General features: G+C 44.2%; 1 protein-coding gene across 6 annotated transcripts in view; it reads right to left on the bottom strand.

The window, feature by feature from the left end:
• The window catches only part of TMCC1 (transmembrane and coiled-coil domain family 1), a 152,184-nt gene that overhangs the window by 118,007 nt on the left and 9,301 nt on the right, over positions 1-24,876 (bottom strand). For 2 of the 6 annotated variants that reach the window (XM_070433568.1, XM_070433571.1), the window contains exon 2: positions 14,541-14,788. The exons of 2 other annotated variants lie outside the window; for them this stretch is intronic. The gene's annotated coding sequence lies outside the window, so the exon portion shown is untranslated. Of the gene's footprint in view, positions 1-5,264; positions 5,352-14,540; positions 14,789-24,876 lie in introns of those variants that run through there. 2 more of the 6 variants (XM_070433570.1, XM_070433573.1) reach the window with 2 other exon arrangements.

Genomic DNA, 24,876 nt, shown 5'->3' with positions numbered 1-24,876 from the left:
CTCAAAAGGTTTGCCATCACTGGAATATGGACTACTCATAATTTAACATCCACACAGAGTTTATATTAGGTATGTCTGTATAAACATGAAAATAGTTAAAATGTTTGAGACCTATGAATTCTATGCATATAATGCAAATGTAGGAATAAACTCAGACAGCAATGCATTAGGTTTGCTAATTTAACTTCATTTTCAGGAAACTACAAATTAAATCCAGGGTTTGCACTAATAGGTTTTGCCTTGTCTTCTCTGCCTCCCCACCCTTCTCTCACCATTCCTGAAGAATATCCACAAGAAAGATGCTGGATCATTCTGCCTTGTTTCTAATACTATTCATGATCTTGTAAAAGACTGCAATTTTTGTTCTGCACCCCAAAATTTAATCTAAGGAGGCAGCTAATGGAGAACTGAATCCTTTATTTTCATTTTCTGACTTAGCTCATGAACTACCAAGAATAAAAGCTCTTACCCTAGCCGGTTTGGCTTAGTGCAGTGGTCGGCAAACTCATTAGTCAACAGAGCCAAATATCAACAGTACAACGATTGAAATTTCTTTTGAGAGCCAAATTTTTTAAACTTAAACTATACAGGTAGGTACATTTTATTAACTTTATTAGGGTACTCCTAGCTGGCCTTTGCTAAAAACGTCCTCTATCTGATTGAGGTACGTTCGCTGAGGTCGACCCCTTCCAACTCTCCCATCCTCAACTCGTGCATGAATCGCGCGCGCCTCCCCCGCGCCGCATCTCCCATCCGACCAACACCCCCCACTTCTTCTAACTCCACTTCTTCAAAATAGACTCACCCAGGCCGAAAACTGGCTTCTGAGCATGGGCCACGAAGTTTCAATCGCACTGTACATGTGCACCTGCACGTGATATTTTGCGGAAGAGCCACACTCAAGGGGCCAAAGAGCCGCATGTGGCTTGCGAGCCGCGGGTTGCTGACCACTGGCTTAGTGGATAGAGCGTCGGCCTGCAGGCTAAAGGGTCCTGGGTTCGATTCAGGTCAAGGGCACATGCCCGGGTTGTGGGCTCGATGCCCAGGAGGCAGCCAATCAATGATTCTCTCTCATCAGTGATGTTTCTAACTCTCTCTCCCTCTCCTTCCTCTCTGAAAGCAATAAATATATTTTTTAAAAAAGAAAGAATAAGATCTCTTAAACTCTCAAAATGCTATCTTTTTTTATGCTACCTACAACCTAAAAATTATGCTCCTATGTTATTATGAAGACATATCCTGTTTCCTGCTGAAAAGAAAAATGAAGAGGGGGAGGATGAGTGCAAGGCTAGTAACTCAGCATATCTAGAGGGTATTCTATTTTAAAAGCAAAGCTACAGCCTGGCCAGTGTGGTTCAGTGGCTTGAACTTCACCCCATGCACCAAGAGGTCTCCGGTTCGATTCCTGGTCAGGGCGCATGCCTGGGCTGCAGCTCAATACCCAGTAGGGAGTGTGCAGGAGGCAGCCCAACCATGTTTCTCTCTCATTGATGTTTCTATCTCTCTCTCCCTCTCCCTTCCTCTCTAAAAACGAAAAACATATTAAAAAAAAAAAAAAGCAAAGCTACAGAGAGAAGGGGGTTGAGGGCAGGTCAAAGAGGGAAAACAGGCACTAAATGGTGATTGAAGAAGGCCAGACTTTGGATGGGGAGCACACAATGCAATGTGCAGATGATGTATTATAGAATTGTACACTTGAAACCTACACAATTTTATTGACCAATGTATCCCCAATAAGTTCAACAACAAAATAAATAAAATAGAATTAAGAAAAGCTACATGCCTTCCAGTCAAGATGGCGGAGTAGGGAAACATGGTACTGGCAACCTTCCATGACCACATCAAAATTACAACTAGATTATAGAACCAGCATCATTGAGAAACACCTGAAATCTAGCTGAACAGAAGTCCTACAACTAAGGATATACTGAAGAAGCCACAATAAGACTAATAGGAGGGGTGGAAATGTGAAACAAGCTGATCTCACACACATCTGTGGGCGGTTAAAAAATGACAGGAATAATCTTGTCTTCGGAGGATGCTCCTGAGGAGCAAGGGCTCCCAGCTCCACACCAAGAATGAAGGGTCCCAGCCCTGGGTTCTAGTACCAGGTAGAGAAATCGCCATAACTTCTGGCAGTGAAAACCAGCAGGGATTGAGGCTGAGTGAGAAAGAGGGCTGCAGAGTTCCAGGCATTTCTCTGAAAGGGCCCATGGAGGAATTTACTCGATGATGGACTTGCTTGCTCTGAGCCCCAGCTCTAACCCTGGGGCAGCAGCTTGAAAGGCACTAGGGACATGCAGGGAGGAACTGAATTACCTGGCTTTACTTTTCTTTTTAAAAAATATATTTTTATTGATTTCAGAGAGGAAGGGAGAGGGAGAGAGAGGTAGAAACATCAATGATGAGAGCGAATCATTGTTTGGCTGCCTCCTGCACGCCCCCTACTGGGGATCGAGCCCACAACCCAGGCATGTGCCCTTGACCAGAATCAAACCTGGGACCTTTCAGTCAGCAGGCCGACGCTCTATCCACTGAGCCACACCAGCTAGGCTGAATTGTCTGGCTCTAGAGCAGCGGTTCTCAACCTTCCTAATGCCGCAACCCTTTAATACAGTTCCTCATGTTGTGGTGACCCCCAATTTCACTGTTACAAATTGAACATAATTAAAGCATAGTGATTAATCACAAAAACAATATGTAATTATATATGTGTTTTTCGATGGTCTTCGGCAACCCCTGTGAAAGGGTCATTCAACCCCCAAAGGGGTCTCGACCCACAGGTTGAGAACCGCTGCTCTAGAGGGAGGGCTGGAGGGTTAACTTTCTCCCAGGAGGAAATGCTGGCAAAAGGCATTATTCCTTTGCTGAGCCCTGCTCCTGCAGTTTCAGGTGAATTCATATTCTTCTTGAATTCATGTTCTTCTATGTGTACTGCTCAAATATGGAATGTCCTATTCTTTTGTCTACTCATTCCCAAATTCAACTAAACAAATGTTTAAGTGCCTTAAAAATATAAGACATTGTAACATCCTAGCTGGATCAATAGAAATTAGAAAAGAATCTCACTTTTCCCCCCATATGCTTCCCTGAAACCAAGAGAGCTTATTTTATGCTAACATACTGACATTAATAATATCTTCTTAGGGAAAAAAATCTACTTAGACTAGAGTTAAGGTATAGATATGTAATTTCACATTTTGTCTTTCTATCACACAAAGTCCCTTCCATGACATAATTTGCATCCAAAATACTGGCATTTGCTGCTGAGATGAAGCAAAGGTTTAATCACTGGAGAGCATTCACATAAAATTAAACCAGTGAACCTAAGACCTTTTCAACAGGTGGGGTTTCTCAGAGTGTTTTTTTCCCTCCCCAAGCAAATTATACAACAATTTTCCAAACTATACACATAATACATTCATTCCCAGGAATCACTACTCAGAATCACATAAATAAACGGTTTTACAGCCAGAGTTGACCAAACGTGTTTTGACAGATCCAGGCCAACCAACTGCAAAGCTTGTAAATATGCACCCCCACAGGCCTATACAGCACCAGCCTTTGGCTCCAGCATATGTTTCCTTTCCTTCCTGTAGGCCTAGTTCTGGCTTTTGTGGAAAGAAAAATAAAGCTGATAGTTGAGTGTATCAAACTTCCAGCAGGGTAAATTTTAAAAGATTGTCACATAAATCCCTTCAAACAAACAACTGCTGAATAGAAATGAGGGCAACTTAGTTATAAAAGACAATACAAGAAAAAATCAATATATTTTAATTTTTAAAGGTGAAAGAGTAAGAAAATATTCAGATGTGTTCCTCTCATCAATTATAAACCAGCTAGGATAAATAGAGAACAATATACCATGCAGAGGGCTGTTTTTAATTTTTTCTATGTTGATTCTATTAAATAGCATGCTTCTGAGCCCTGGCCTTGTTACTCAGCTGGAGCATCGTCCCATGCATCAAAGGATCGCAGGTTCAATTCCTGGTCAGGGTGCATATCCAGGTTGTAGGTTCGATCCCCAGTCAGGGGAGGCAACTGATCAATGTTTCTCTCTCTCTTTCCCTCTCCTTTTCTCTCTCTCTAAAAATCAATTTACAAAGCAAACAAAACAAAACTTGTACACGAATTCCATAGCAGCATTACTAGTAATACGCCAAACTGGAAACACCACATATATCCCTCAAAAGGTGAATGTTTAAACAAACTCTAGTATACCCATACCATGGAACACTACTCAAAAAAGGAACTAATGATAATGATACATGTAACAACTTGGATAGAGCTGAAGGACATTATGCTTAGCCAATCTCAAAAGATTATATATTATATGATTCCATTTATATAAAGCATCCTCAAAGTGACAAAACTGGATATGGAGTACTAACTGATCACTGGTTGCCAGAGGACAGAGACAAGGATAGATAGGAATGGAGATGTGTTCCCAAATAAAGCAATATTTTTTTAACTAATCCAATAAACATTAACTGCGCTTGCACTTTTGAATTTTAACCCTGTCTCCAGTGAAATTATCTAACTTTCCCCCAACTAGTTGGTTCGAGGACCACTGGTGGTCCGTAAGGTCCAAAAGGTTGGTGACCGCTGACCAAGTGGGAATTCAATAATTATGTTCTAAACTCAGCCCTCTGCTCTAAAAATCATGATATAGTTTTATGTAAAAGTAGTGTGATATAATAAGAAATATATCTCTTCATCCTTAATTCCTGGTACAGAGCTCCTAAAACCCTTGGAATTTCCTGAGGGATAAGTCTCTTCTTTTATTCATAAAAAATCCCTTTTGCCCTAACTGGTATGGCTCAGTGGATAGAGCATTGGCCTACGGACCAAAGGGTCCCAGGTTCAATTCTGGTCAAGCACACATACCTCGCTTGCAGGCTCCTTCCCGGTCTGGGACCTGGTTGGGGTGCATGCAGGAGGCAACCAATCGATGTGATTCTCTAACAGCGATATTTCTGTCTTTCCCTCTCTCTAAAAATCAGTGGTTGAGCGTCGACCTATGAACCAGGAGGTCATGGTTCAATTTCTGGTCAGGGCACATGCCCAGGTTGCAGGCTCAATCTCCAGTAGAGGGTGTGCAGGAGGCAGCTGATCAATGATTCTCAACATTGATATTTCTATCTCTCTCTCCCTCTCCCTTCCTCTCTGAAATCAATTTAAAAATATATTTAAAAATCCATGGAAAAATATCCTCAGGTGAGGATTAAAAAAGAAAGAAAGAAAAAAATCCCTTTCAACCATACCTGAGTTTAAGCTAATGAGGCGACTCTGGGTGGCCTCCAAGATAGCTTCAGAATGGAACTGGTTGCCAAAGGAGCCAAGCATCTGAGTAGAAAGTTGGAACTTTCAAGCCCTGCCTCCAATCTGGGAAAGGGAGAGGCAGGAAACTGAGTTAATCATCAATACCATTGATTTAACCAATCATTCCTAGGTAATGGAACCTCCACAAAATCCCCTAAACAAAAGAGTTCAGAGAGCTTCTGGATGATGAACACTCTTAGGTACTGTACTGGAGGGTGGTGGGCCCAGAGAGAGCATGGAAGCTTCCCATACCTTGCCCTGTGCATTTCTTACATTTGGCTGTTTGTGAGTTGTATCCTTTATAATAAACCTGTAAACATAAAGTGTTTTTTGAGTTTTGTGAGTCAACCCAGGGAATTATCAAATCTGAGGAGGGTGTTGGGAGAACCCCCCGAATTTGTAGAGAAGCCAGAATTTGTTGCAAAGTACAGGTGGCCCAGGACTTGCAACTGGCATCTACAATGGGGGCAGTCTTGTGGAACTGAGCCCTTTAACTTGTAGGATTTGCCACTAACTACAGGCAGATAGAGAATTGAATTGTCAGAAGCTCAGTGTTACAGAATTGGACAATTGGTTGTTATGGGTAGAAGTGGAGTTCTTGCAACATCACATGGAAAAGAATTTCCTGAGACTCTCAGGGGAGGATGAGTAATATCTATTTAGGTAGAAATAAACCCCTGGGTTTTTAATGTCCCATTTCCCTCTGTCCTGCCTCGGAATGTGTCCTTCAGCAGGGTCAGAATAAAGGCCACTGCTCACAATTTCTGCTTCATATTAAAGTCCAGCATCGTGCGTGTGGAGTCAGCACAGCCATAGGCTATGCGCTTGCCAAGGCCACCTGGCTATGGAGAGAGAATGTGTGAATGCACAAAGAGTGTAGGTCATGCACGGAGCAAGAGAGGACAAGAAAGAGGGAACTCTTTGTCTGGGATTTTAACAGGAGCTTCTTCAAACTAACCAATTAACTTTCCAAGATTTCCTGAGCTTTGCTGGGGTTTACCCCCAAGCCAATCCACTGTTCCCCAGGCTAGACTGATGGCAGGCAAGCACCTCCCCTGCCCCACCACTTATACAGTGCATGTGCCTATCTCCTTCTCCTCTCTCCCCCCACACCCCCACCCCACCCCAACAATCCAGTCCAGGGAGGGGAAAGAAAGGACTATTAATCCCCTAGTAGGAACAATGCTATGTGAAGCTGCAGCTTCCTGGTGAAGCTTCCCAGGTGATCACGATTACAATGTCTGACTTCCCTTAGTTTCCTTTCCTTTATTAATATTAACTAGCTAATTACAACAGAAAGAGTTGTGGTATGGAAAAAAAAACACACACACCAGTAATTCATTCCTAGTGTATATTTGTAAAGCTTGGAGATACAAATGGATTTTATTGATATAATGTCTCACTTTACCTTGCTGCACATATATGAAGACCCAAAAATTTAAGCAATGTTGTCTGAATAGTTACTAAAAATAATTAGCGTTAATTTTATGAAATATATGTCATCTTTGTGCCAAGCATTAAGCTTAGGATAAATTATTTCCAGTATATACAACTCTAAAACGTAGATACTGTCCCCAATAGCAGATGTGAAAATTAATCTCATTAAATTTCCCACTGCACACAAGTGACAGAGCTAAAGACTAAACCTAGTTATAACACACAAACTCTTATATATTATAGCAAGCTTTACTTTTTATTATTTATATAAAATTATAAACTCTCCAACAATCCTTGAGAATAATATGTCCCAAATTATGCTCCTGAAAGACTTATCTTAAAGAAAGACAAGTTTGGGGGGGAGGGGGGAAGGACCTCTAAATTCTGATCTACTCCAGAGTTAACTAAGTTTTTCAGCCTCTTCTTTCTTATGTTTCTGTTCACTCCCTTAGTGATCTCATCCAGGCTCCTGGCTTTAAATATATTCTATTTGACAACAGTGGACCCTTTCTCCTGTATTCCAGATTCATAAACCCAACTACTTATGCAACACCTCTACTAAGTCTAATAGGCATCTATAACGTAATTATGTCCAAAACTGAACTGTTCTTTCCCTCCACACTTATTCTTTTCAGGCTCCCCCATCTCAATAAATGGCAATGGCATTCTTCCAGGAACTCATCCTGAACTCCATCTTTTCCTTTCCAGCACATATCCAATCTATCAGCAAAGCCAGTTTCTTTACCTGAAAAATATATCCAGAATCATACCATGTGTCACCATATTCACTGCTACCCCTAGTGCAAATGGTCATCTTCTCTCACTTGGATTACAGCAGTAGCCCAACTGCTATTCCTACTTTTGCCCTTGCCCATTCTACCACCAATCCATTACCAACACAGCAGCCAGAATAATGATAATGTCAAAATGGAAATCAGATATCATACCACTACCCAAAACCCTCCAAAGACTTCCCATTTCACTCAGAATAAAAGTTAAAGTCCTGCAAAGGACCAACAGAACTAGCAGCAACTGGGAGCTTATTAGAAATGGGCCCCACCTCAGAACTACAAAATTACAATCTGAATTTTAACAAGAACACCTTAGGTAATTCATATACACATTAAAGTTTAAAAAGTATTTGCATAAGGCACCACAATAAAAGTACCCACCCTCCCAGGCCCTTGCCATTCCTCAGGCAAACTTCTGTCTCAGGACATTTGCACTTGCCTTTTGCTATGGCTGGAATGCCCTTCTTTTATCTCCTCTCCTCTTCAAGCCTTTATTGAAATGTCACCTTATCTGTAAGACTGTCTGTGAATACTCAATCCCTCCCCTCAATATTCCTATTCCTCTTTCCTGTTTTTACTTTTCTCATTGGAACTTGTCATCATAGGTTAAAAAGCTGCATTTTTACCTATTTATCTTGTCTAGTCTATATCTCCATATAATATAAATAATACTAGAGGCCCAGTGCACAAAAATTTGTGCACTGGAGTGAGGGGGAAGAGTGTCCCTCAGTCTGGCCTGTGCCCTCGCCCAGTCTGGGACCCCTCGGGGGATGACCACCTGCTGGTTTAGGCCCGCTCCCCGGGGGACTGGGCCTAAGCTGGCAATCAGACATCCCTCTGGCAGCCCGGAAGCCCTCGGGGGATGTCCATTTGCCAGTGGAGAGCAGGCCTAAGCTGCAGTCTGACATCCTTAGCGCTGCTGAGGAGGCAGGAGAGGCTCCCACCACCACCGCTGTACTGGCAGCCATCAGCCTGGCTTGTGGCTGAGCAGAGCTCCCCCTGTGGGAACACACTGACACCAGGGGGCAGCTCCTGCATTGAGCATCTGCCCCCTGGTGGTCAGTGTGTGTCATAGTGACCAGTCATTCCCAGTCTTTCTGCTGTTAGGGTCAGTTTGCATATTACCCTTTTATTATATAAGATAGAGGCCTGGTGCATGGTTGGGGGCCGGCTGGTTTGCCCTTCAGGGTAGGGGTCCCCACTGCGGTGCCTCTGGGGTGCCTGGCCAGCCTGGGTGAGGGGCTGATGGCTGTTTTCAGGCTGGCCACACCACCTTTAGAGTGGGGGGGTCCCCACTGGGGTGCCTGGCCAGCCTGAGTGAAGGGCTGAGGGCCGTTTTCAGACTGGCCAAGCCTCCCTAGCAACAGAAGCTCCCAGCCTCTCCTTTTTTTTCTTTTTTTTTATTCTGGGATTTATTTACCTTCTATAATTGAAACTTTGTAGCCTGGAGTGGAGCTCAGAGCCAGCCAGGGCTTGGCTTCCTCCATCACCAGGGGCAACCCAAGGCTCCAGCTCCGTGGCCACGGCCGGCTGAAAGCAGGTATCTGGGGTTTATTTACCTTCTATAATTGAAACTTTGTGGAGAAACCAAGATGGCAGCATAGGTAAACACCGGAAATTGCTGCCTCGCACAACCACTTCAAAAATACAACTAAAAGACAAAACGGACATCATCCAGAACCACAGGAAGGCGGGCTGAGTGGAAATTCTACAACTAGAAGGAAAGAGAAAAGCACACTGAGACTCAGAGGAGGTGCGGAAGTAAAGTGCAGAGGTACAGAGGCATGCGTGCAGCTGGCAACTGAGGACGGGGCGCACACAAATAGGGCTGGCAGCGGAGGATGCGGCGAACACGGAAAGGCCTGGCAGCTGAGGACGCAGTGCACGCGGAAAGGGCTGGCAGCTGAGGACACAGTTGTCTTTTTCAGTCGGGAGGGAGTCTCAAGCTCCCAACTGCTCTGAACTTCAGTTCTGAGCAAATCTCTGGGGACCCAGACTCATACTGGAGAAACTGGACTGTCTGGCATCGGTCGGAACTCAAGGACGGCTTTCTCTCAGAGGTGCTTACAGCGATTACTGATTACTGGGACACTGAGAAGCAGAGCCTCTTAGGGGAGGACTGAGGAGCAGCCATAGCTGCTTGCTCCGCCCTGTTGATCCCCTGAGACCCCACCCCACCCAAGTTGTGCCCAGAGGCTTTTGCATATGAAAGGCCTGGCCCTTTGCAATCTGAAAATTACCTAACAAACTGCAGCTGGGTCAGAGAAACCCAGAACATCCAAAAGAAGTCCTAAAGCCCCACAGCAGCTTGCCTTGCTTCACAGCTGGGTTCCTGCTGGGTAGCCTTAGGCAGAGGCTAAATTAGCACCGCCTTAGAGATCCAAGAGCCAGTGTACCCAGTGGTCAGAGTGGGTCCATCCAGATTACAACTCCTCAGATCCATAAGGGACACACTCAGGGGGCAGACTCAGTGAGCAGCAAAGCCCCACTGAAGCAAGTCTTGCCCCAGAAGGGTGTCTCCAGCACAGAAGTTCTCCCACTGCAGACACAGCTGATTCTCACAGCCAATTGGCCTGGAGGTCAATTCCTCCCAGTTATACCTACAACAATTAAGGCTTAACTACAACAAAACTGTGCACAAAGCCCACAAAGGGGTGCACCAAGAGTGTCCACCTCCGGTAATTGGAGAGGCTGAGCCACTGGGCCCTATAGGACACCTAGCACAGAAAGCCACTCTATCAACACGGGGAAGCATAAAAAATGCAGAGACAAAGAAACAGGTCACAAATGACAGAAATGGAGGAAAGCAAACTACTGGATATAGAGTTCAATACCACACTTTTAAGGTTTTTCAAGAATTTTCTAGAAACCGCGGATAAACTTAGTGAGACCCTCAAGAAATCTAGTGAGACTCTCGAGGTTATGAAAAAGGACCAACTAGAAATTAAGCATACACTGACTGAAATAAAGAATAAGATACAGAGTTCCAACAGCAGACTAGAGGATCACAAGAATAAGTCAAAGATTTGAAATACGAAGAAGCAAAACCACCCAACCAGAAAAGCAAAAAGCAAAAAGAATCCAAAAATATGAAGATAGTGTAAGAAGCCTCTGGGACAACTTCAAGTGTACCAACACCCAAATTATAGGGGTGCCAGAAGAAGAGAGAGAGCAAGATATTGAAAACCTATTTGAAGAAATAATGACAGAAAACTTCCCCTACCTGGTGAAAGAAATAGACTTCCAAGTCCAGGAAGCGCATAGAACCCCAAACAAAAGGAATCCAAAGAGGACCACACCAAGACACATCATAATTAAAATGCCAAGAGCAAAAGACAAAGAGAGAATCTTAAAAACAGCAAGAGAAAAACAGTCAGTTACCTACAACTGTCAGCTGATTTCTCAACAAAAACTTTGCATGCCAGAAGGGAGTGGCAAGAAATATTCAAAGTGATGAATAGCAAGAACCTACAACCAAGATTACTCTACCCAGCGAAGCTATCATTCAGAATTGAAGGTCAGATAAAGAGCTTCACAGATAAGAAAAAGCTAAAGGAGTTCATTACCACCAAACCAGTATTATATGAAGTACTGAAAGGTATCCTTTAAGAAGAGGAAGAAGAAGAAAAAGGTAAAGACACAAATTATGAACAACAAATACACATCTATCAACAAGTGAATCTAAAAATCAAGTGAGTTCTCGCTTCAGCAGCGGCAGCACATATGCCAGTGCACTGGGAGGGGTCCCTCAGCCTGGCTGGCCTGCCTCCGATCCTGCACCAGCAGTCAGACATCCCCTGCCACCCACTGGCCTGATTGCCCCCAACTGCCCCCCACTCGCCAACCTGAGGTTGGGGGGCTGATTGGGGGTGGGGCTGGCCATGGGGAGGAGGAGGGCCACCTATATAAAAAATAAATAAAAATCAAGTGAATAAATAATCTGATCAACAAAATAAACTGGTGAATATAATAGAATCAGGGGCATAGAAAGGGGGTGGACTGACTATTCTGGGGGCGGGGGAGGGGTGTGGGGCATGTGGAAAGAGGCTGGACAAAAATTGTACACCTATGGATGAGGACAGTGGGGAGGGGGTTAGGGACAGAGGGTGGAGTGGGAACCGGGTGGAGGGGAGCTATGGGGAGGGAAAAGAGGAACAACTGTGATAATCTGAACAATAAAGATTTAATTAAAAAAAAAACTTTGTTGCCTGAGTGGAGCTCAGAGCCGGCCAGGGTGGGTGGGAGGGAAAGCCTCCTGGGCTCCAGCTCCGTGGCCACAGCCGGCTGAAAGCAGGTATCTGCGGTTTATTTACCTTCTATAATTGAAACTTTGTTGCTTTAAGTGTAGCTTAGAGCCGGCCGCGGCAGGCGGGGAAGCTTGGCTTCCTCCATCATTGGAGCAAGCAAGCCTCCTGCTCGTTCCAGCTCCGTGGCTGCCAGCCGCCATCTTTGTTGGCAGTTAATTTGCATATCTCGCTGATTAGCCAATGGGAGGCGTAACGAAGGTATAGTCAATTGCCATGTTTGTCTATTATTAGGTAAGATACTAGAGGCCCAGTGCACAAAATTCATGCACAGGTAGGGTCCCTAGGCCTGACCAACGATCAGGGTTGATCTGTAGAGCGACTGGCAAGGCGATCAGGGGGGCCCCCTCTGGCACCTACCTTGGCTGGCCTGGCGCTGCCCACTCGCCATCCTTGCCCACGCCACCACTGCTGCCACTGGTCGCCTCCCTCTGTGGGGTGACCGGTGGGGCAATCAGAGGTCCCTGCTGGGACTCGCCTTGGTTGGCATGGCGTCGCCCACTCGCGGGCCCTGCCACCCATCTCCCACCTCCTTCTGAGGGGCAACTGGCAGGGCGTTGCGGGGGGGGCCCTGTTGGCATCAGCCTTGGCTGGCCTGGCACCGCCCACTCACCAGCCCCGAACCCCGCCACTGCCCATCAGGGCCTGAGGGCTGGGGGCAGCTCCTGTGTTGAGCGTCTGCCCCCTGGTAGTCAGTGCGCGTCATAGCGACCGGTCGTTCCACCAGTCATTCTGCCGTTTGGTCGATTTGCATATTAGGCTTTTATTATATAGGCTAAGCTCTAAGAAGACCGTATTTTTGTCAGTTTTTTTTCCCAGTGCTCAGAGCACAGTACCACTCAATATTTTTAAATGCATAAAACAATAAACAAATAAGGTTTCTCTTCAAAACAGTATCTGATAAGACTGTATAAAATGGTCCCTTACCATTCAAACTGACATTTTCTCAGTATCACAGAAAATAAATCAACTTTTTAAAAATTTATTTATTTATTTATTTATTTTGTTAATCCTCACCCAAGGATTTTTTCCATTGATTTTTTTAAAAATATATTTTATTGATTTTTTACAGAGAGGAAGGGAGAGGAATAGAGAGTTAGAAACACTGATCAGCTGCCTCCTGCACACTCCCTACTGGGATTGTGCCCACAACCAAGGTACATGCCCTTAACCGGAATCGAACCTGAGACCCTTGAGTCTGCAGGCTGATGCTCTATCCACTGAGCCAAACCAGTTAGGGCTCCATTGATTTTTAGAGAGAGTGGAAGAGAGGGGTAGAGACAGAGAGAAACATCAATGTGAGAGAGACACATCAATTGGCTGTCTCCTGCATGCCTGAAAAATAGACATAATTTTGATTAGTCTCCAAAAAGGAATAATAGTAATTACCTACCCTTTTTGCTCTAAAGTGACTTTTTAAAAAATCAGGTGCCTATATCCTATATAATAAAAGCCTAATATGCAAATTGACCAACAGTGGAATCACTATGATGCACAATGACCACTAGGGGGCAGACGCTCAATGCAGGGGCAGACGCTCAACACAGAAGCTGCCCCCAGCCTTCAGGCCCCAGGCCAGCCAAGGTGGGTGCCAGCAGGGGCCCCCTGATCGCCCCGCTGGCTGCCCTGCAGAGGGAGGCAACCGGCGGCGGTGGCAGAGGGCAGGGGGCGGGGCCGGCAAGCAGGCGGTGCCAGGCCGGCCAAGGTGGGTGCCAGCAGGGACCCGCGATCACCCTGCCGGTTGCCCCACAGGTCAGCCTTGATCACCATCCAGACCTAGGGAACCTACCCATGCACAAATTTCATGCACCAGAACTCTAGTTTGTATATAAAGATTTCTGGTACCAAGAATTAACCAATCAGACATAACCTTATTATGCAACATGGCCAATAGATGCAACTCTATTGTATGACCTATATATTTATGGTTCAAGACAGGGCATTCACACTGGATGGCTATTGTTGTGTTGGCTATTGTCATTTTTTCATTGACAATCTAAGGGAAAAGAGATCAGTGCCCCTGACTAGTTAGGTATTGCTTGTTTTAAAAATTCTTGCCCCATACCCGTTGAAAACCACTGCTTTATATCAACAAAATAGTCTTCCACACAAATGTTCTCATCTGATCCTCAACAATCCTTTGAGGTCTGTGTAAAGCAAATAACAAAAAGCCTAGAGGTAAGAAAACATACTTTAACCCTCAAAGCATGACATAATGTCAAAACTGGGAATGAAGTCTCTTGATTTCTACGCTACCATACCTCCTCTTGCAAATGATATTGAAACAGACTATAAAATAACATAGCCATATATTATGCTGAAGATACTAAGCTTTCCCAAACCATTCAATGTCTATGCAGAATGGAAACAAACAAATTAAGTTAAAAAAAGTCACAATCTCAACTTGAGGAATAAGAATTCAAACTGCTTCTTGTCACTTACTAGTATAAGTCTAACCCAGAGTCCAATGACATTTAGGAAGAATTTAAAGAATTAATTGTTATACTGCACATGAAGGAAGTTCTTACTACGCTATGACAATTGCTAGAAAAAAGGGAGAATAGAAAGGTAGATGAAACCAGTGAATTGAGAACTGAGTTCTAAAGAGGAAAGTCAAGGTTATATCATTATTTTATAGTGCTCTGACTAAGTGATGCAATTTTGCAATAAAAGAAAAAAGACGTACCTCCTCAAAATCCCAGCACAACAGCTTTCCTTTCTTTGCATAGATGAGGATGAAACGTTGTAATCCAAAATGTTCCCAAAAAGGTTATTTTTTTAAAAGACAGAAATAGAAGATCCATATGAAAAGAGATCCAATCTGGGAGGATGGAGACTATCTTCTAAATCTTGTGATCAAAAGCAGCTGTTTACCAAGTATCAGCATCTGAAGAAAGTGCTAACTGCAGTTGTGTCTTCTGAAGAGAGTAATACCTGCTGGGACAAAGGAGTAAGAGAAGGAAAAAGAAATACTACTGAATGCAAATGAGTGGCTGGCAAACAATTACCACTCGTTAGTCTCAACATTTTTCAAGTTGGTATTAATGAATATTAAAAGATCAAGTGGAGGTAAATACAAGTGGGTGAGCCAACTGATAATGGGGTTATCAAAGACAGCAGCAATCAAAAGTACACTTCAGTCCTGGCCAGGTAGCTCAGCGGGTTAGAGTGTAGTCCCAATAAACCAAGGTTCCAGATTCGATCTCCAGTCAGGTCACATACAAGAAGCAAACAATGAATGCATAAATAAGTGGTACAACATATCGATGTTCTCTCACCCCCCCCCCCCCCCCATCAATAAATAAAATGTAAAAAAAAAAAAAAGGTACACTTCAGCAGGTGATCCAGTTCTCTATTTCATGATTTTTATAGTAAGACTAGTGATCTCGTGCATGGATTCATGCAAATTGAAAGGAAATTAATTAGAAGATGGCTGGCGGGGCGAGAATGCATAAGACGAGCCAGACACACCTCCCACAGTCCCTTCCTGTTGGCCACACCTGGGGCAGCGCCGTGGCTCAAAGGGCATCTGCCAAGTGAGCAAGGTCCCTCCGGCAGGTGGGGTCCCTCGGCCTGGCCTACAGGGATCAGGCCCAAACTGGCTCTCCAACATCCCCTGAGGGCTCCCAGATTGCAAGAGGGCGATTGATTCACCACAGCTCGGCAGCTCCTGCGTTGAGCGTCTGCCCCCTGGTGGTCAGTGCCCATCGTAGCTACTGGTCAGAGCATCTGCCCCCTGGTGGTCATTGCGGTTGGACGGTTGGTCAGATAGTCGCTTAGCCTTTTATATATATACTAGAGGCCCGGTGCACAAAAATTTGTGTACTTGGGGTGGAGGGGGGATCCCTCAGCCCAGCCTGTGCCCTCTCGCAGTCTGGGACCCCTCGGGAGATAACGACCTGCTGGCTTAGGCCTGCTCCCAGGTGGCAGAGGGCAGGCCCAATCCCTAGGTGCAGCCCCTGGTCGGGCTCAGAGCAGGGCTGATTGGGGAGTTGGGGCGCCGCCCCCTGTCACGCACAGAGAAGGGCGGATCGGGAGGTTGCGATGCCACCCTCAGTCACGCTCAGGGTAGGGCCGACTGGGGGGTTGGGGCACCGCCCTGTCACACTCAAGGCAGGGTCGATGGGGAGGTTGCAGCGCCACCCCTTGTCACACACAGAGCAGGGCCCATCAGGGGGGTTGGGGCTCTGTACCCTGTCACGCACAGAGCAGGGTCGATCAGGGGGTTGGGGAGCTCCCCCCTGTCACTCACAGAGTAGGGCCAATAGGGGAGTTGGGGCACTGCCCCCTGTCACACACAGAGCAGGGCGGATCAGGAGGTTGGGGCACCGCACCCTGTCACACTCAGGGCAGGGCCGATGGGGAGGTTATGGCTCTACCCCATCACACACAGAGCAGGGCCCGTGGGGGGGAGGGGGGGGGTTGGGGCGCTGCACCCTGTCACACACAGAGCAGGGCCGATCAGGGGGTTGGGGCGCCGCACCGTCACACACAGAGCAGGGCCAATCAGGGGGTTGGGGCTCCGCACCCTGTCACACACAGAGCCGCAGGGCGATCAGGGGGTTGGGGAGCTCCCCCCTATCAGGCACAGAGCAGGGCTGATCAGGGGGTTGGGGAGCCTTCCCCTGTCACGAACAGAGCAGGGCGGATAGGGAGGTTGTGCCCCCGCCCCCTGTCACACACAGAGCTGCAGGGCAATCAAGGGGTTTGGGCACTGCCCCTGTCACGCTGATCCCGGTACCGGGAGGCCTCGCAGCTCCGCTGATCCGGGCGCTGGGAGGCATATTACCCTTTTACTATATAGGATAGAGGCCTGGTGCACGGGTGGGGGCCAGCTGGTTTGCCCTGAAGGGTGTCCTGGATCAGGGTGGGGGTCACCTCTGGGGTGCCTGGCCAGCCTGGGTGAGGGGCTGATGGCTGTTTGCAGCTGGTCACACACCCTTCAGGGTGGGGGTCCCCACTGGGGTGCCTGGCCAGTCTTCAAACTTTTTTGGTTGACCTGGACGTTGTCTTTCACATCAAAATCATCACTTTTACAGCGTTTAGATCAGCGTTCACAAGTATCTTGAGATGGAGCATGTTCACCATAAGCTTCCCGAAGTATTCAGCAGCACTTTTCTTCAAAATAAAGTAATGAATTATAATTTCCCACAAATGCTCTTTTTTTGGCACAAAATTTGACATTTTTAAGTGTAAAAATATCTATGATGTTAACATCTTTAGCAAATTTGACATATGAAGTTTTGAAGTTTATTGTCAATACAACAAAACTGCATACATATCAAATCGCATATATCTCAACATATGTGTAACTCCATCTATTGAAAAAAATCCACATTATTAACCGGTACATCTAGTATATGGAAAATAATTAATAATAATGTAAGAGTAAACTGTTTCACATACTCACAACTGTGTAAACCTACTTTTGCCCAACACTGTATATAGTGGGCTGAAATGACATATAATGAATGGGATTAATAGCAGATAAGACAATGCAGACTAAAATATTAGTGAATGTAAAACATAAGAATAGAAACTATCCAAAATGAAATCTGAAATACAAGAAGTCTGAGAAAAAAAAGAGTAGGACATCAACGAGCTATGGGACAACCTAAAGGAGCTAAGGTGTAATTGGAATCTTAAGGAGAGTGGGACAGATTTTAAAAAATAATATCCAAAATTTTTCCAAATTTGATGAACTATAAACCCATAGAGCCAGAAAGCTCAACAAACACAAAGCACAAAATCCTGGAGAAAATTAAACCAAGGAGTAATCAAAATCAAATTGCTTAAAACCAGAGATAAGGAAAAAAATCTTAAAAGCAGCCAGAAGAATACAGAATAGGAGAAAATATTTGCAAATCATATTTCTTATAATTAATTATTATCCAGAATATGAACAGAGTCCTATAACTCAACCACAAAAAAACAAACAGCTCAATTCAAAATGGGCAAAAGACTTGAACAGATATTTATCCGAAGAAGATACATGAATGGTCAATCAGCACATGAAAGATACTCAACATAACTATTTATTAAGGAAATGCAAGTCAAAACTACAATGAGGTATCAACCTTATACTCATAAGGATGGCTACTAATCCTATCTAATAAAAGAGAAATATGGTAATTAGCGTACGACCGCTACCCTTCCCATTGGCTAATCACTGGGATATGCAAATTAACTGTCAGCCAAGATGGCGGCCTGCAGCCAGGCAGCTGGAAGCGAACATGAGGCTTGCTTGCTTCAGTGACAGAGGACTCCAATGTTCTCCGCCTGCAGCTGCCGGCCTCTGAGCTGGCAGTTTGAAACTTTGTAACAAATATAGAACCTAAACAAAACCCCAGAAACTAGCTTTCAGCTGGCTGGGATCTCAGAGCTGGAGTTATACATTGTTTCGATTATAGAACTCAAACAAACCAGATAACCTGCTTTCAGCAGCGGAAGCCTCGGAGCTAGAGCCAGAGCTAAAGCTGGCCCAGAATAAAAAAATAAAAAAAGGAGCGGTTGGGAGCTTCAGTCAACCGCCAGCCTGAAAGCAGCCCTAAGCCCCTCACCCAGACTGGCCAGGCACCCCAGTGGGGACCCCCACCCTGATCCAGGACACCTTTCAGGGCAAACCAGCTGGCCCCCACCCGTGCACCAGGCCTCTATCCTATATAGTAAAAGGGTAATATGCCTCCCAGCACCGGGATCAGCAGAGCCGTGAGGCCTCCTGGCACTGGATCAGCATGACAGAGGGCAGCGCCCAAACCACCTGATCGCCCTGCGGCTCTGTGTGTGACAGGGGGCGGGGCCACAACCCCCTGATCGGCCCTGCTCTGTGGGTGATAGAGGGCGACGCCCCAACCCCCCCTCCCACGGGCCCTGCTCTGTGTGTGATGGGGTAGAGCCATAACCTACCCATTGGCCCTGCCCTGAGTGTGACAGTGGCGGTGCCCCAACCCCCTGATCGGCCCTGCTCTGTGTGTGACAGGGGGTGGTGCCCTAACTTCCCTATCAGCACTACTCTGTGAGTGACAGGGGGGAGCTCCTCAACCCCCTGGTCGGCCCTGCTCTGTGCGTGACAGGGGGGAGCTCCCCAACCCCCTGATGGGCCCTGCTCTGTGCATGACAGGGGGGAGCTCCCAAACCCCCTGATGGGCCCTGCTCTGTGCATGACAGGGGGCAGTGCCCAACCCCCTGATTGGCCCTGTTCTGTGTGTCACAGGGTACGGAGCCCCAACCCCCCTGATGGGACCTGCTCTGTGTGTGACAGGGGGCAGCACCCCAACCCCCTGATTGGCCCTGCTCTGTGCATGACAGGGGGTGGCGCCCCAACCTCCCCATCGACCCTGCCATGTTTGTTACAGGGGGCGGTGCCCCAACCCCCCAATCGGCCCTACCCTGAACGTACCTGAGGGTGGCATCGCAACCTCCCCATTTGCCCTGCTCTGTGCATGACAGGGGGTGGCGCCCCAACTCCCCAATCAGCCCTGCTCTGAGCCCGACCAGGGGCTGCACCTAGGGAATGGGCCTGCCCTCTGCCACCTGGGAGCAGGACTAAGGCAGCAGGTCGTTATCTCCCGAGGGGTCCCAGACTGCGAGAGGGCACAGGCCGGGCTGAGGGACCCTCCGTTCCCCCCCGAGTGCACAAATTTTTGTGCACCGGGCCTCTAGTTAAAAAATAAGTAACAATGTTGGCAAGAAGATGGAGAAATTGGAACCCTTCTGCACTGTTGGTGGAAATGTAAAATTGCAGAGCTACTGGGGAAAACAGCCTGGTGGTTCTTCAAAATTTAAACCTAGAATTACCATATAATCCAGCAATTCCACTTCTGGATATATAGCTAAAAGAATTGAAAGCAGAATAAGATATATTTGTACACCTATGTTTACAGCAGCATTATTCACAATAGCTAGAATGTGGAAACAAGCCAAATGTCCATCAACAGATGCATGGATAAGCAAAATATGGTATATAAATACAATGTAGTATTATTCAGCCTTAAAAAGGAAATGGCATATGCTACATGAATGAATCTTAACATCTATTAAGTGAAACAAGCCAGTCACTAAAAGACAAATACTGTATGATTCCACTTATATGAGATACCTAGAGTATTCAAATTCATAGAGCCAGAAAGTGGAATGGTGATTACCAGGGGCTGGATGGCAGGGGAAATGGGAAGTTATTGTTTAATAGAAATAGAATTTCAGTTCTGCAACATGAAAAGAGTTCTAAGGATAGATGGTTGTGATGGCTGCACAATGATATGAATGTACTTAATGCCACTGATCAGTAAACTTAAAAATGGTCAAGATGATAAATTTTATATTGTATGTTTAACGGAATTTTTATAAATCGAAAGAAAAATAAAACACAGCCAGAAGAAAACAACCACACATTATGTACAGAGAGACAAAGATAAGAATGACAGCCAACTTCTCATTGGAAACAATAAGACAGAAAACTGAAAGAAAAATACTGTGAACTTAGAATTCTATAACCAGTAAAAATAGCTTCTATAAATCAAGACAAATTAAAGACTTCTTTAGACATACAAAAGCTGAAAGGATTTATCACCAGCAAACCTGTTCCACACAAAATGTTAAAAGAAGTCCTTCATTCAGAAGGAAAATGTACCATATAGAAATCTGGAACTATACAGAAAACTGAAGAGCACTGAAAATGTAAATACACAAACTGTACGTGACAAGCAGATTCATTTACATTATTAAAATAAAGAAAAAAAGCACTAACAAGAATTTCCATAATACATGTATCTTCCCAAATGCCTTGTCTTTTATTTTTTTTTAATATATTTTATTGATTTTTTACAGAGAGGAAGGGAGAGGGATAGAGAGTTAGAAACATTGATGAGAGAGCAACATCGATCAGCTGCCTCCTGCACACCCCCAACTGGGGATGTGCCCACAACCAAGGTACATGCCCTTGATCAGAATCGAACCTGGGACCCTTCAGTCTGCAGGCCAACACTCTATCCACTGAACCAAACCGGTCAGAGCCCAAATGCCTGTCTTAAAAAAAAAAAAGAAGTACCTTACCAGAAGAGATTTCCCATCACAACATTCTTATAAATTAGAGTCAATATTATCTTTTTATAAAAAGAAGTACAAAAACAAAAACAAAAACAAAAAAATAGGTACAAATTATTTGTTCAGTAACAGAGATCTTCTTGGTTCCAGCCCAGTGTTCATTACACAAACCCTTTTAAAGGGCTTGCCTACAGTCAAGTTCCTTGGGATAAAGTTTGATGGTGGTTAATATGTAACATATATTTTCCGTTGCCTCCAGGGAATCCCAAAGTCACTTAGAAGTAAGCTATAAAGACAGCAAAGACTATTCCTTGCTTTCAAGAAGTCTGAAAAACATTAGTTTTCAATGGATTGGGTCAGGTTACCCCAAACTTGCAAAACAAGAAAACTTTTGCCAATTCGAAAAGGAATCTATCAAGGCAAAAGTGTTAGACTCGCAGCCGTGGGCAAACTACGGACCGTTTGAAATGAATAAAACTAAAAAAAAAAAAAAAGACCGTACCCTTTTATGTAATGATGTTTACTTTGAATTTATATTAGTTCACACAAACACTCCATCCATGCTTTTGTTCCGGCCCTCCGGTCCAGTTTAAGAACCCATTGTGGCCCTCGAGTCAAAAAATTTGCCCACCCCTGTGTTAGAGCAATAACTGCAAAACAAAGCTTCAGGGTTGGGTGCCAAAATAAGAAAACACAAATATTTAATGCTACTCTATTATAGTCCAAATCTCAGAGGGAATGTGGTAAGAATAAAACCCCTATAACATCAATGATGCCAAATAGATTACAGAATGGGAATCCTGCCTACTATCCCTCTGAATACATAATACTAAACATAATTCAGACACTCAGATATTCCTTAAGACCACAAGCAAATGGTATAATTCAACTTCAGAGTGAAAGACTACTTGCTACTCTCACAAGGATAATTGAATGGTACACAACGTAATTCAAGATATTTCTCTAACAGAATTCTAGGGGAAGGCTACCTACTATTACCCCATCTGGATCAAAATTCTTTACTCCATAATGACAACAAGAAAATTATGTGATTTCAGTATTCACTGATGAATACTATGCCAAGACAAAGTAGCATTCTCTCAGCACTTTATCCCAAATAAGCCACTGGGGAACTTTCAACATAAAATAAAACTTTTCAAAAAGAAAATACATTCATACCCTAGCCAGTTTGACTCAGTGGATTGCACATCGGCCTTCGGACTGAAGGGTCCCAGGTTCCATTGGTGAAGGGCACGTAACTCAGTTGCAGGCTCCCGGTCCTGGCCAGGGCATGTGCAGGAGGCAACTAATTGATGTGTTTCTCTCACATTGATGTTTCTCTTTGTCTTTCCCTCTCTCTAAAAAAATCAATGAAAAAATATCCTTGGTGAGGATTTTTAAAAAAAGAAAATGCAAGAGCATTTTAAAACATACGTTCAACAAAAACCAATACACCAGCCCGGTCAGGGAGGCTCAGTGGTTGAACATCAACCAATCGAACCATAGTTCAATTCCGGTCAGGGCACATGCCCCAGTTGCGGGCTCAATCCCCAATGGGGGGTGTGCAGAAGGCAGCCAATTAATGATTCTCTCTTATCACTGATGTTTCTATCCCGCTCTCCCTCTCCCTTCTTCTCTCTGAAATCAATAAAAAACATATTTTTTAAAAACTGTTATGCAAATGTTCATAGCAGCATTATTCATAATAGCCAAAAAGTGAAAACAATTCAAACGTCCATCAACTGAAGAATGTATAAACAAACAAAATGTGGTGTAACTATACAATGGGTTATTATTCACCCATAAGAAAGGAATTAAGTACTGAAACATGCTACAACATGGAGGAACCTTAAAAATATTATGTAAAAGAAGCCAGAAACAAAGGCCATATATTATGTCTCCCCATTTAAATGAAATGTCCAGAATAGGTAAATCCATAGAACAAAAATCAGACTAGGAATTGCTAGGGTTTCTTTTAGGAGTGATGAAAATGTTCTGCAATTAGATGGTGGTAGTGGTTGCACAAGATTGTGAATGAGCTAAAAGCCTCTAAACTGTATATTTCAAAGAATTTTGTGTTATGTGAATTTTACCTCAATACAAAAAAAAAATGTTTCCAAGTGTTAGCTATCTAATACCTGTATCTCCTACTACTTAAAAAATGCTATATTCATTAAAATCATTCAAAAATACTTTTGAAAATTTAATATTCTGGGCCCTGGCCAGCTAGATCAGTTGGTTAGAACATCACCCTGATATGCCAAGGTTGTGGGTTTGATCCCCAGTCAGGACACACACATACAAGAAATAACCAGTGGCCCTGGCTGGCGTGGCCCAGTGATTAGACCATTGGCCTGTGCACCGAAGGGTCTCGGGTTTGATTCCTAGTCAAGGGCATATATCTGGATTGCAGGTTTGATCCCTGGCCCCGATTGGGGCATGTACGGAAGGCAACCAATTGATGTCTCTCTCTCATACTAATGTCTCTCTCTCTTTCTCTCTATCTCCCTCTCTGTCTCCCTCCCTTCCACTCTTTAAAACAGGGGTCCTCAAACTACGGCCCGCGGGCCACATGCAAATACAAATATTGTATTTGTTCCCGTTTTGTTTTTTTACTTCAAAATAAGATATGTGCAGTGAGCATAGGAATTTGTTCATAGTTTTTTTTTTAAACTATAGTCCGGCCCTCCAACGGTCTGAGGGACAGTGAACTGGCCCCCTGTTTAAAAAGTTTGAGGACCCCTGCTTTAAAAAACAAAATCAAAGGAAAAAATATTAACAACAAAAAAAGAAACAGTGAATACATGAATAAGTGGAACAACAAAGTGATGTTTCTCTCTCTAAAATCAATAAATTTAAAAATAATATAAAATTTGATATTCTGGAAAAGGCAATACTGTATAGACAGTAAACAGATCAGTGGTTGCCAGGGGCTGGCATGGGGAGAGTTAAATAGGTGAGGCACAAATTTTTTAGAGCAGTGAAACTATTCCATATGATACTGTAATGGTGAATATATTAAAAGTTTGTATCCCTGGTCAGTGTGGCTCAGTTGGTTGAGAGTTGTCCTGTACACCAAAAGGTTGCTGGTTCAATTCCTGGTCAGGGCACATGCTCAGGCTGCCAGCTCGATTCCCAGGAGGGGGCCTGCAGAAGATAGCCAATTGATGTTTCTCTCTCTTCCTCTCTCTCTCTAAAAAATCAATAAAAATATTTTTTAAACGAAGTTTGTCAAAACCCATATAACTTTAAAGCACAAAGAATAAACAATGTATGCAAAATTTTAAATAATTTAAGAAGTAAAGGGATCTCCGCAAAGAATGCAGAATGTGATGAAACAATCTAAATGTAATGCAAATGTGACACAACCTCACAAAGGAGGTGGAAGAATATAGTGCTAACCTAGGTAATGCTGGAAATGAGCAGAGTCTATAAGACTAAAGCAAAAAAGAAGGATCCACAAGCACTGTACTCTAGTTAATATAGTTGTTTCCCACAGGGGCACATACTAACCATTCTAAAACCATGTATATGATCTATAGTGGAATTGAAAAATTAAGTAAATGAATGGCCAAATATCTTGCTGGTAAAATGGAGGAAGCTAGAATGATCAATGTGTTAAGAAATTAGAGTTGGACACATCAGTATGAATTCATGTTTAGCTTACTATAGAGACAAATGGTTACATACAGAACTATTTATAGATAGATATATGTGTACACATAGGTTAATATATACACATATATCTCTTTGCTAACTCACTCAGAGGGCCTAGAAGCAACAATACTCTAGTTGCAACTAGCACACTTAGCACCCAGACCATAGTTTCTGATACCATCCTATATAATAAAAGAGAAACATGCAAATTAGCCACACCTCTGCTATGCTCAAGCCACATCCACCAGCCACACCCACCAGCCATGCCCACCAGCCAATCCAAGTGACTATGCAAATTATCTGACAAAGATGGCGGTTAATTT

This window comes from Myotis yumanensis, unplaced genomic scaffold (assembly GCF_028538775.1).
Source record: "Myotis yumanensis isolate MYYU_CA2020_CCGP unplaced genomic scaffold, mMyoYum1.0.hap1 SCAF_14, whole genome shotgun sequence".
Taxonomy (NCBI): Eukaryota; Metazoa; Chordata; class Mammalia; order Chiroptera; family Vespertilionidae; genus Myotis; species Myotis yumanensis.
Note: the sequence above shows the minus strand (reverse complement) of the source record. Positions and strands in the feature narration are given on the sequence as shown.